The following is a 12,261-nucleotide window of genomic DNA, read 5'->3' as shown; positions in this document are numbered from 1 at the left end:
TAAGAGTTTGGCTGCTAAACAAAAGGTCAGCAGTTCGAATCCACCAGTAGCTTCGTAAAAAATGTATAGGGCAGCTCTATTCTGTCCTATAGGGTTGGTACAAGTTGGCATCGACTCGATGGCAACAGGGTTTTTTTTTTTTATATGATGGAATACTCCAAAGGTATTGAAATTTTAAGTTTTAGAAAATGTGTTTGCATGGGCAAATATTTTTTTTTTATCTTCCAATAGAAAAAACAAATTATAAAACACAAACAGCAAAACCTCAACTATATTTTAAAAATACTGAAAGGGTATACCTCAACGTTACAAGTGATTTTAATGTTTTTATTTGGGCTTTTTTTCCCCTGTATTTTCCAGTTTTTCTACAATAAACGTATTTTTTTTTTTAATAATTTTTATTGTGCTTTAAGTGCAAGTTTACAAATCCAGTCAGTCTCTCACACAAAAACCTATAGACACCTTGCTACACACTCCCAATTACTCTCTCCCTAATGAGACAGTCTGCTCTCTCCCTCCACTCTCTCTTTTTGTGTCCTTTTCACCAGCTTCTAGCCCCCTCCACCCTCTCATCTCCCCTCCAGGCAGGAGATGCCGACACAGTCTCAAGCATCCACCTGATCCAAGAAGCTCACTCCTCACCAGCATCCCTCTTCAACCCACTGTCCAGTCCAAACCATGTCTGAAGAGTTGGCTTCAGGAATGGTTCCTGTCCTGGGGCAACGGAAGGTCTGGGGGCCATGACCACTCGGGTCCTTCCAGTCTCAGTCAGACCATTAAGTCTGGTCTTATGAGAATTTGGGGTCTGCATCCCACTGCTCTCCTGCTCCCTCAGGGGTTCTCTGTTGTGCTCCCTGTCAGGGCAGTCATTGGTTGTAGCCAGGCACCATCTAGTTCTTCTGGTCTCAGGATGATGTAGTTGCTGGTTCATGTGGCCCTTTCTGTCTCTTGGGCTCGTAGTCACCTTGTGTCCTTAGTGTTCTTCATTCTCCTTTGATCCAGGTAGGTTGAGACCAACTGATGCATCTTAGATGGTTGCTTGCCAGCGTTTAAGACCCCAGACGCCACTCTTCAAAGTGGGATGCAGACTGTTTTCTTAATAGATTTTATTATGCCAGTTGACTTAGATGTCCCCTGAAACCATGGTCCCCAGACCCCTGCCCCTGCTACGCTGGCCTTTGAAGCATTCACTTTACTCAGGAAACTTCTTTGCTTATGGTTTAGTCCAATTGTACTGACCTCCCCTGTACTGTGTGCTGTCTTTCCCTTCACCTAAAGTAGTTCTTATCTACTATCTAATTAGTGAATACCCCTCTCCCTCTCTCTCTCCCTCCCCCCTCTCGTAACCACAAAAGAATGTTTTCTTCTCAGTTTAAACTATTTCTCAAGTTCTTATAATAGTGGTCTTATACAATATTTGTCCTTTTGCAACTGACTAATTTCACTCAGCATAATGCCTTCCAGGTTCCTCCATGTTATGAAATGTTTCAAAGATTCCTCACTGTTCTTTATCAATGTGTAGTATTCCATTGTGTGAGTATACCATAATTTATTTATCCATTCATCTGCTGACGGGCACCTTGGTTGCTTCCATGTTTTTCCTATCGTAAACAGTGCTGCAAGAAACATGGGTATGCATGTATCTGTTCGTGTAAAGGCTCTTTCTCTAGGATATATTCCAAGAAGTGGGATTGCTGGATCCTATGGTAGTTCTATTTCTAACTTTTTAAGGAAGTGCCAAATCGATTTCCAAAGTGGTTGTACCATTTGACATTCCCACCAGCAGTGTAGAAGTGTTCCAATCTCTCCGCAGCCTCTCCAACATTTATTGTGTTTTTTGGATTAATGCCAGCCTTGTTGGAGTGAGATGAAATCTTATTGCAGTTTTGATCTGCATTTCTCTAATGGCTAATGATCATGAATATTTCCTCATATATCTGTTAGCTACCTGAATGTCCTCTTTAGTGAAGTGTCTATTCATATCTTTTGCCCATTTTTTAATTGGGTTATTTGTCTTTTTGTAGTTGAGTTTTTGCAGTATCATATAGATTTTAGAGATCAGGTGCTGATCAGAAATATCATAGCTAAATACTTTTTCCCAGTCTGTAGGTCATCTTTTTACCCTTTTGGTGAAGTCTTTGTATGAGCATAAGTGTTTGATTTTCAGGCGCTCCCAGTTATCTAGTTTTTCTTCTATGTTCTTTATAATGATTTCTATACTGTTTATGCCATGTATTAGGTTTCCTAGTGTTGTCCCTATTTTTTCTTCCATGATCTTTATCGATTTAGATTTTATATTTAGGTCTTTGATCCATTTTGAATTAGTTTTTGTGCATGGAGTGAGGTATGAGTCTTGTTTCATTTTTTTGCAGATGGATATCCAGTTATGCCAGCACCATTTGTTAAAAAGACTGTCTTTTCCCCATTTAACTGTTTTGGGGCCTTTGTCAAATATCAACTGCTCATATGTGGATGGATTGATGTCTGGATTCTCATTTCTGTTCCATTGGTCCATGTATCTGTTGTTGTACCAGTACCAGGCTGTTTTGACTACTGTGGCGGTATAATAGGTTCTAAAATCAGGTAAAGTAAGGCCTCCTACTTTGTTCTTCTTTTTCAGTAATGCCTTATTTATCCACAGCCTCTTTCCCTTCCATATGAAATCAGTGATTTGTTTCTCCATCTCATTAAAGAATGTCATTGGGATTTGGATCAGAATTGCATTAAATGTATAGATCGCTTTTGGTAGAATAGACATTTTTATAATGTTAAGTCTTCGTCTCCATGAGCAAGGTATGTTCTTCCACTTATGTAAGTCTTTTTTGGTTTCTTGCAGAAGTGTACTGTAGTTTTCTTTGTATAAGTCTTTTGCATCTCTGGTAAGATTTATTCCTAAGTATTTTATCTTCTTGGGGGCTACTGTAAATGGCATTGATTTGGTGATTTCCTCTTCGATGTTCTTTTTGTTGGTGTACAGGAATCCAACTGATTTTTGTATGTTTATCTCGTATCCCAATACTCTGCTGAGCTCTTCTATTAGTTTCAGTAGTTTTCTGGAAGATTCCTTAGGGCTTTCTGTGTATAAGATCATGTCATCTGCAAATAGAGATACTTTGACTTCTTCCTTGCCAGTCTGGATGCTCTTTATTTCTATATCCAGCCTAATTGCTCTGGCTAGGACTTCCAGCACAATGTTGAATAAGAGTGGTGATAAAGGGCATCCTTGTCTGGTTCCCGATCTCAATGGGAATGTTTTCAGGCTCTCTCCATTTAGGGTGATGTTAGCTGTTGGCTTTGTATAAATGCCCTTTATTATGTTGAGAAATTTTCCTCCTATTCCTATTTTGCTGAGAGTTTTTATCATAAATGAGTGTTGAACTTTGTCAAATGCCTTTTCCGCATCAATTGATAAAATCATGTGAGTCTTGACTTTTGTTTAATTTATATGATGGATTACATTAATTGTTTTTCTAATGTTGCACCGTCCCTGCCTACCTGGTATGAATCCCACTTGGTCATCATGAATTATTTTTTTGATATATTGTTGAATTCTATTGGCCAGAATTTTGTTGAGCATTTTTGCATCTACATTCATGAGGGATATAGGTCTATAATTTTCTTTTCTTGTGGTGTCTTTACCTGGTTTTGGTATCAGGGATATGGGGACTATATAGAATGAATTTGGTAGTATTTCATCCTTTTCTATGCTCTGAAATAAGTCTTCTCTGAAAGTTTGGTAGAACTCTGCAGTGAAGCCGTCTGGACTAGGGCTTTTTTTTGTTGTTGGGAGTTTTTTGATTACCTTTCCAATCTCTTCTTTTGTTATGGGTCTATTTAGTTGTTCTACCTCTGTTTGTGTTAGTTTAGGTAGGTAGTGTGTTTCTAGTAATTCATCCATTTCTTCTAGATTTTCAAATTTGTTTGAGTATAGTTTTTCATAGTAATCTGATATGATTTTTTTAATTTCAGTTGGGTCTGTTGTAATACCGCCCATCTCATTTCTTATTCGGATTATTTGCTTCCTCTCCTGTTTTTTTTTTTTTTTTTTTTTTTTTGTCAGTTTGGCCAATGGTTTATTAATTTTGTTGAGTTTTTCAAAAAAACAGCCTTTGGTCTTGTTAATTCTTTCAATTGTTTTCCTGTTTTCTATTTCATTTAGTTCAGCTCTAATTTTTATTATTTGTTTTCTTCTGGTCCCTGTGGGTTTCTTTTGTTGCTCTCTTTCTCTTTGTTCAAGTTGTAGGGATAGTTCTTTGATTTTGGCCCTTTCTTCTTTTTGGATGTGTGCATTTATTGATATAAATTGGCCTCTGAGCACCGCTTTTGCTGTGTCTCAAAGGTTCTGATAAGAAGTGTTTTCATTCTCATTGGATTCTATGAATTTCTTTATTCCATTCTTAATGTCTTCTATAATCCAGTCTTTTTTGAGCAGGGTATTGTTCACTTTCCAAGTGTTTGATTTCTTTTCCCTGCTTTTCCTCTTATTCATTTCCACTTTTATGGCCTTATGGTCAGAGAAGATGCTTTGTAATATTTCAATGTTTTAGATTCTGCTAAGACTTGCTTTATGACCTAATATGTGGTCTATTCTAGAGAACGTTCCATGTGCACTAGAAAAGAAAGTATACTTGGTTGCTGTTGGGTGGAGTGTTCTGTGTATGTCTACGAGGTCAAGTTGGTTGACTGTGGCATTTAGATCTTCCGTGTCTTTATTGAGCTTTTTTCTGGATGTCCTGTCCTTCACCGAAAGTGGTGTGTTGAAGTCTCCTACTATTATTGTGGAGCTGTCTATCTCACCTTTCAATGCTGATAGAGTTTGTTTTATGTGTCTTGCAGCCCTGTCATTGGGTGCATAAATATTTAATATGGTTATATCTTCTTGGTGTATTGTCCCTTTAATCATTATATAGTGTCCTTCCTTATTCTTTCTGATGGATTTAACTTTAAAGTCTATTTTGTCAGAAATATTGCCACTCCTGCTTTTTTTGATTGTTGTTTGCTTGATATATTTTTTTTCCATCTTTTGAGTTTTAGTTTGTTTGTGTCTCCAAGTCTAAGGCGTGTCTCTTGGAGGCAGCATATAGACGGATCTTGTTTTTTAATCCATTCTGCCACTCTCTGTCTCTTTCTTAGTGCGTTTAGTCCATTTACATTCAGGGTAATTATGGATAGGTATGAATTTAGTGCTATCATTTTGATGTCTTTTTTTGTGTGTGGACACAAGTTTTTCCCACTTGATTTTATGTGCTGAGTAGATTTTCTTTATATATTGTCCTTTCCTCATATTTGTTGTCGTTGATTTTGTTTCTGCTGAGTCTGTATTTTTCCCTCGTATTTTATTTTGATGAGTAGGATAGTTTGTCTCCTTTGTGGTTACCTTATTATTTACCCTTATTTTTCTAAATTTATAACTAACTTTTATTTCTTTGAATCGCCGTATCTTCCTCTCCATATGGAAGGTGTATGATTACATTTCTTAGTCCCTCTTTATTATTTTAATGTTGTCTTCTTTTATATAATAACATCGCCATTACCCTGTGTTGGCCTTTTTTTTTGTTTTTTTTTAATCTTGCTTTTTTTTTTTTTTTTGGATTTCCCTGCCCTGTCTGGGTTGACTTCTGGTTGCTCTGCCCAGTGTTCTAGTCTTGGGTCGATACCCGATATTATTGATTTTCTAACCAAAGAACTCCCTTTAGTTTTTCTTGTAGTTTTGGTTTGGTTTTTACGAATTCCCTCAACTTGTGTTTATCTGGAAATGTCTTAATTTCACCTTCATATTTAAGAGACAATTTTCATGGATATATGATTCTTGGCAGGCAATTTTTTTCCTTCAATTTTTTAAATATGTCATCCCATTGCCTTCTTGCATGCATGGTTTCTGCCCAGTAGTCCAAGGTTATCCTTATTGGCTCTCCCTTGTAGGTGACTTTTCTTTTATCCCTCGCTGCTCTTATAATTGTCTCCTTATCTTTGGTTTTGGCAAGCTTGATTATAATATGTCTTGGTGACTTTCTTTTAAGATCTACCTTATGTGGGGTTCGATGAGTATCTTGGCTAGATATCTTCTCATCTTTCACAATATCAGGGAAGTTTTCTGCCAACAAATCCTCAACAATTTTCTCTGTATTTTCTGTTATCCCTCCCTGTTCTGGTACTCCAGTCACTCGTAGGTTATTTCTCTTGATAGAGTCCCACATGATTCTTAAGGTTTCTTCATTTTTTTTAATTCTTGTATCTGATTTTTGTTCAAATATATTAGTGCCAAGTGATTTATCTTCGAGTTCAGAAATTCTAGCTTCTACTTGCTCAATTCTGCTCCTCTGGCTTTCTATTGAGTTATCTAATTCTGTAATTTTATTGTTAATGTTCTGAATTTCTGATTGCTGTCTGTCTATGGATTTTTCCAGCTTATTAAACTTTTCATTATGTTCCTGAATAATCTTTCTGAGTTCTTCAGTTGCTTTATCTGTGTGTTCCTTGGCTTGTTCTGCGTATTGCCTCATTTCCTTCCTGATGTCTTGAAGGGTTCTGTATATTAAACTTTTGTATTCTGCATCTGGTAATTCCAGGAATGCACTTTCATCTAGAAGCTCCCTGGATTCTTTGTTTTGAGAGCCTGTTGAGGTGATCATGGCCTGTTTCTTTATGTGACTTGATATTGATTGTTGTCTCCGAGCCATCTATAAGTTATTGTATTAGTTTGTGCTTGCTTACTGTGTCATAGCTTCTTGCTTTGTTTTGTTTTGGTGTACTCCTATGGGTTGCTTGAGTGAGCTAGCTTGATTATTTTCACCTTTGGAGCTCTGGTGTCCTGTCCCCAGCTGGCTAGAGCTGTTATCAGGTATATCAGTCTAGGAGTCCATTCACTTTTCTTGTATGAATTCAGCTCAGGTTTCCAGGTAGCTGATATCAAGTGTGTGGTACAGACTCTGTCCTACGGTCTTAGAGGGGCAGGGGTGACTGGCGTATATACCCGTCTCTGATTGCAGCAGGGGGGTTATGCTCTGAACAAGGCAGGGGGCTGAGAACCGACCCCCAAGAGTCTCGGAGGAAAACGTATCTCTGTTCCCTACAGCATGCTGGTGGGTGGGCTCTGCAGAGAGACCATGGGCACCCAAAGATTTTGTTATAAGGACTGGGAGGTACCAGTTATCCCTGGGCCCCTGCCGCGGGTGTCTGGCCGACCCAAGTGGAGCCACCAGTCCTTAGGTCCCTGTTGTGGGTAGGTGAGGACCTTGTTTAATAGGCAAAGAAATGTCAAACGTCAAACACCCACCTCACAGCTGAAATGGTTGGAGTTTGCCAACAAGGGCCTATTTCCCTGAAATAGGCCCACACAGGTCCATGCAGAAGGGAAAGGTGCTCAAGGTCCACGGATGGTTTATGCCTGGACAGGAGCCTCTTCTGTCCTGAGCTCCCCAAGTTAATGGAGCTAGCAAATTATCTTTTCCCCCCAGTTGGAAATTTTGTCCTTCCCCAAGGCCGGGAGGACGGCTCCAAGTGCTCACCAGGGTCCATCTCAGGCCTAGGGATTCAGCCACTGAAGCTGGCTTGGGGGTGGGTGGGGGCGTGGCAAAATGTATGCAAGTACTTAGCTTTTGCCGAGAGAGCACCCTTCTCCTCAGGTTCTGGAGGTGTGAGTGGGCTCTGTAGCTGGCTGCTTCTCCCTGAGGAAACTGCGGCCGCTGCAGCTGCCGCCACGGCAGCCACTCCAGGAATGGTGCCTGAGGGCTCCCTGTGATTCAGGTCCAGCAACTCCTCTTCGCTTCTGAACGGTCTCTTCCTTCCCCTGCCCCTCAGTTCCTCGTCTAAGCTTGCCTTTGATGCTCAGGGCTCCCAGCTTGCCACAAATATACTCGTTTCACTTGTTTTTCCGGTGTTTGTTGTAAAGAGGGCTCTGCGGAAGCGTATGTCTATTCCGCCACCTTGGCTCCGCCTCCAACATGTATTCTTTTTTAATTAAAAAAAAAACTAATCAGGCTTATAAAAAAAATTAACCCATTTTAAGTGAACAGTTTGATGAGTTTCAATGAATGTATGCAGTAGTGTAACTACTACCACAGTCAAGATATAGAACATTTCAACATTTCACCACAGTTCCCTGTGGTCTTCTGTAGTCAATCCCCTACCCTTACCACGAGCCCTTGGCAACCACAACACTCTGTTAGCTGTTGCTGCAGGTTTGCCTTTTCTAGAATGTCATATTCACCATCCATCTGTGAGTTTGTCATACTGTGGTGACTTGTGTGTTGCTGTGATGCTGGAAGCTATGCCATTGGTATTTCAAATACCAGCAGGGTCATCCATGCTGGACATGTTTCAGTGGAGCTTCCAGACACACTAGGAAGAAAAGCCTGACAGTCTACTCTCAAAAACTAGTCAATGAAAATCCTCTGGACCACAACAGTCTGATATAGTGCTAGAAGAAGAGCCTCCAAGGTTGGAAAGCATCAATGGACTCAAGCATGCTGGTGATCATAAGGATGGTATGGGACTGAACAGTGTTTTGTTTTACTGTACATGGGGTCACTATGAGTCAGAGCTGACTCAATGGCAGCTAACAACAACAACAAGAATGTCATATAAATGGAATTATATAGTATGAAGTCTTTTGGGTATAGGTTATTTCTCCTAGTATGTTTTTGAGATTCATCCTTTGAGCTCCAGACTTCATATGAAATAATTAAACATCTTTAACACATAAATTGCTCAGTTGGGTTTTCCATTCCTTGCAGCTGGCAGCACTGTAAACTGGTAAAATTATGGACATCACTTTTGAAATTCTACTCATTCTTCAAGACCCTCCTTAATACCACTTCAAAGAAGAAACTTTCCATGATAGTTCTGCCCCCAAATAATGATGATTTCTCTCTTCTGAATCCTTGTGAAATTTATGGCTTTATTAATAAGGCACTCATATTCCTCTTTGTAATATAATTGTGTATGTGTTTAAATTATCCTGAAACTTCCAACAAATTAAACATTGTTGTTGTGTGCCATTGAGTCTATTCTGACTCATAATGACCCCATGTGACAGAGTAGACGTTCCCCATAGGGTTTCCTAGGCTGTAATCTTTATGGGAGCAGATCACCAGGTCTTTTCTCCTGTGGAGTCACTGGGTAGGTTCGAACCGCTGACCTTTCAGTTAGCAGCTAAGTGCTTAACCACTGTACCACCAGCGCTCCTTAACTAATCATTAAAAAACAAACCAAACCTGTTGCCATTGAGTTGATTCCAACTCATAGTGACCCCAAACGACAGAGTAGAACTGCCCCAAAGGGTTTCCAAGGCTGTAAATCTTTACAGAACCAGACTGCCACATCTTTCTCCCACAGCAAGGCTGGTGGGTTTGAGCCACCAGCCTCCTGGTTAGCAGCAGAGTGCTTAACCACTGCACCACCAGGGCACCTTAATTGAACACATTGCTTCTTTTTATTGTGCTTTAAGTGAAAGTTTACAAATCAAGTCAGTCTCTCATACAAAAAGTTACACAGACCTTGCCATCCACTCCTAGCTGCTCTCCCCATAATGATAGCACATTTCTCCTCTCCTGCCTGTAATTCCCATGTCCATTCAACGAGCTCCTGTCCCCCTCTTCCTTCTTATCTTGCCTCCAGACCGGAGTTGCCCATATAGTCTCATGTGTCTATTTGAGCCAAGAAGCTCACTCCTCAGCGGTACCATTATCTATTTTACAGTCCAGTCCAATCCCTGTCGAAAGAGTTGGCTTCAGGATGGTTCCAGTCTTGGGCTAACAAAGGGTCTGGGGACCGTGACATCCAGGGTCCCTCTAGTCTCAGTCAGACCATTAAGCCCGGTCTTTTTACAAGAATTTGAGATCTGTATCCCACTGTTCTCCTCCTCCATCAGGGATTCTTCATTGTGTTTCCTGTCAGGGCAGTTATCAGTGGTAGCCGGGCACCACCTAGTTCTTCCGGTCTCAGGCCGATGTAGTCTCTGGTTTATGTGGCCCCTTCTGTCTCTTGGGTTCATCTTTACCATATGTCTTATTCTCTTTTGCTCCAGGTGGGTTGAGACCAACTGATGTATCTCAGATGGCTGCTTGCTAGCGTTTAAGACCCCAGATGCCTCTCACCAAAGTGGGATACAGAACATTTTCTTCATAACTTTTGTTATGCCAATTGACCTAGGTGTCTACTGAAACTACCGTTCCCAAGCCCCCGACCCTGCTACTCTGGCCTTCTAAGTGTTGTTTATTTAGGAAGCTTCTTTGCTTTTTGTTTCGTCCAGTTGTGCTGACCTCTCCTGTATTGTGTGTTGTCTTTCCCTTCATCTAAAATAGTTCTAGTCTGCTATCTAATTAGTGAATACTCCTCTCCAACTCTCCCCACCCTCGTAACCATCAAAGAATATTTTCTTCTATGTTTAATCTTTTTCTTGAGTTTTCACAATAGTGGTCTCACATAATACTTGTCCTTTTGCAACTAATTTCACTCAGCTTAATACCCTCCAGATTCCTCGGTGTTATGAGATGTTTCACAGATTCATCATTGTTCTTAATCGTTGAGTAGTATTCCATTATGTGAATATACCATAATTTATTTATCTATTCATCCTTTGATGGGCACCTTGGTTGCTTCCATCTTTTTGCTTTGTAAACAGTACTGCAATGATCATGAGCGTGCGTATAACTGTTCGTGTGAAGGCTCTTATTTCTCTAGGATATATTCTAAGGCGTGGAATTGCTGGCTGGATCGTATGGTAGTTCTATTTCTAGCTTTTTAAGGAAGCGCCAAATCGATTTCCAAAGTGATTATACCATTTTACATTCCCACCAGCAGTGTATAAGTGTTCCAATCTCTCTACAACCTCTCCTACATTTGTTATTTTGTATTTTTTGGATTAATGCCAGCCTTGTTGGGGTAAGATGGTATCTCATTATAGTTTTGATTTGCATTTCTCTAATGGCTAATGATCGAGAGCATTTCCTCATGTATCTGTTAGCCACCTGAATGTCTTCTTTGGTGAAGTGTCTGTTCATAACCTTTGCCCATTTTTTAATGGGGTTACTTGTCTTTTTGTTGTTGAGTTTTTACAGTATCGTGTAGATTTTAGAGATCAGACACTGATTGGAATTGTCATAGCTAAAAACTTTTTCCCAGTTTGTAGGTAATCTTTTTACTCTTTTGGTGAAGTCTTTGGATAAGTATAGGTGTTTGAGTTTTAGGAGCTCCCAGGTATCTAGTTTCTCTTCTGGTGTTTACACATTGTTAGTAATGTTTTGTATAGTCTTTATGCCATGTATAAGGGCTCCTAGCATTGTCCCTATTTTTCCTTCCATGATCTTTATCATTTTAGATTTTATTTTTAGGTCTTTGATCCATTTTGAGTTCGTTTTTGTGCATGTTGTGAGGTATGGGTCTTGTTTCATTTTTTTTACAGGTGGATATCCAGTTATGCCAGCACCATTTGTTAAAGAGACTGTCTTTTCCCCATTTAACTGACTTTGGGCCTTTGTCAAGTATCAGCTGCTCATAGGTGGATGGATTTATGTCTGGATTCTCAGTTGTATTCCATTGGTCTAAGTGTGTGTTGTTGTACCAGTACCAGGCTGTTTTGTCTACTGTGGCGGTATAATAGGTTCTAAAATCAGGTAGTGTGAGGTCTTCCACTTTGTTCTTCTTCTTCAGTAATGCTTTTCTTATCCAGGGCCTCTTTCCCTTCCATATGAAGTTGATGATTTGTTTCTCCATATCATTAAAAAATGTCACTGGTATTTGGGTCAGTATTGCATTGTATCTATAGATCGCTTTGGGTATACTAGACATTTTTACAATGCTGAATATTGCTATCCATGAGCAAGGTATGTTTTTCCACTTATGTAGGTCTCTTGGGTTTCTCGCAGTAGTGTCTTGTAGTTTTCTTTGTATAGGTCTTTTACATCTCCAGTTGGAATCATTTCTAAGTATTTTATCTTCTTGCGAACATATGGTTTCTTAAGGTCAAGAGCTATCTTACTTCCCCATCATCAATCTTTCTTTTTCTTTCTCTCTGTGTATATACACATACATGCCTCCCCCCACACACATAATGATATGCTGGTCTAACCTGTATTCCCGTAATTTTTCCAGTATATCCCCTCTGCTCTGGCATTCTGGCCTCCTCACTGTCCTGCACACATGCCATGCTCACTCCCACCCCTGTGCCTTCAGTCCAGGGATATGCTGCAGCAGGCAAGTGTTTTCAGGCCAAACAGCTGGCATGCTTTGTAATGGGAAAGAACGCTGGATGTCTGAGAC

At 39.9% G+C, this 12,261-nt stretch overlaps 1 protein-coding gene across 1 annotated transcript in view; it reads right to left on the bottom strand.

Moving 5' to 3' along the window:
- FAM50B (family with sequence similarity 50 member B) overlaps positions 1-12,261 on the bottom strand; it is a 149,322-nt gene that overhangs the window by 122,412 nt on the left and 14,649 nt on the right. The window lies entirely within an intron of this gene.

Source organism: Elephas maximus, chromosome 1 (genome assembly GCF_024166365.1).
Source record: "Elephas maximus indicus isolate mEleMax1 chromosome 1, mEleMax1 primary haplotype, whole genome shotgun sequence".
Classification (NCBI taxonomy): Eukaryota; Metazoa; Chordata; class Mammalia; order Proboscidea; family Elephantidae; genus Elephas; species Elephas maximus.
The sequence above is the reverse complement of the archived record's forward strand: the minus strand, read 5'-3'. Positions and strand labels throughout refer to the sequence as shown.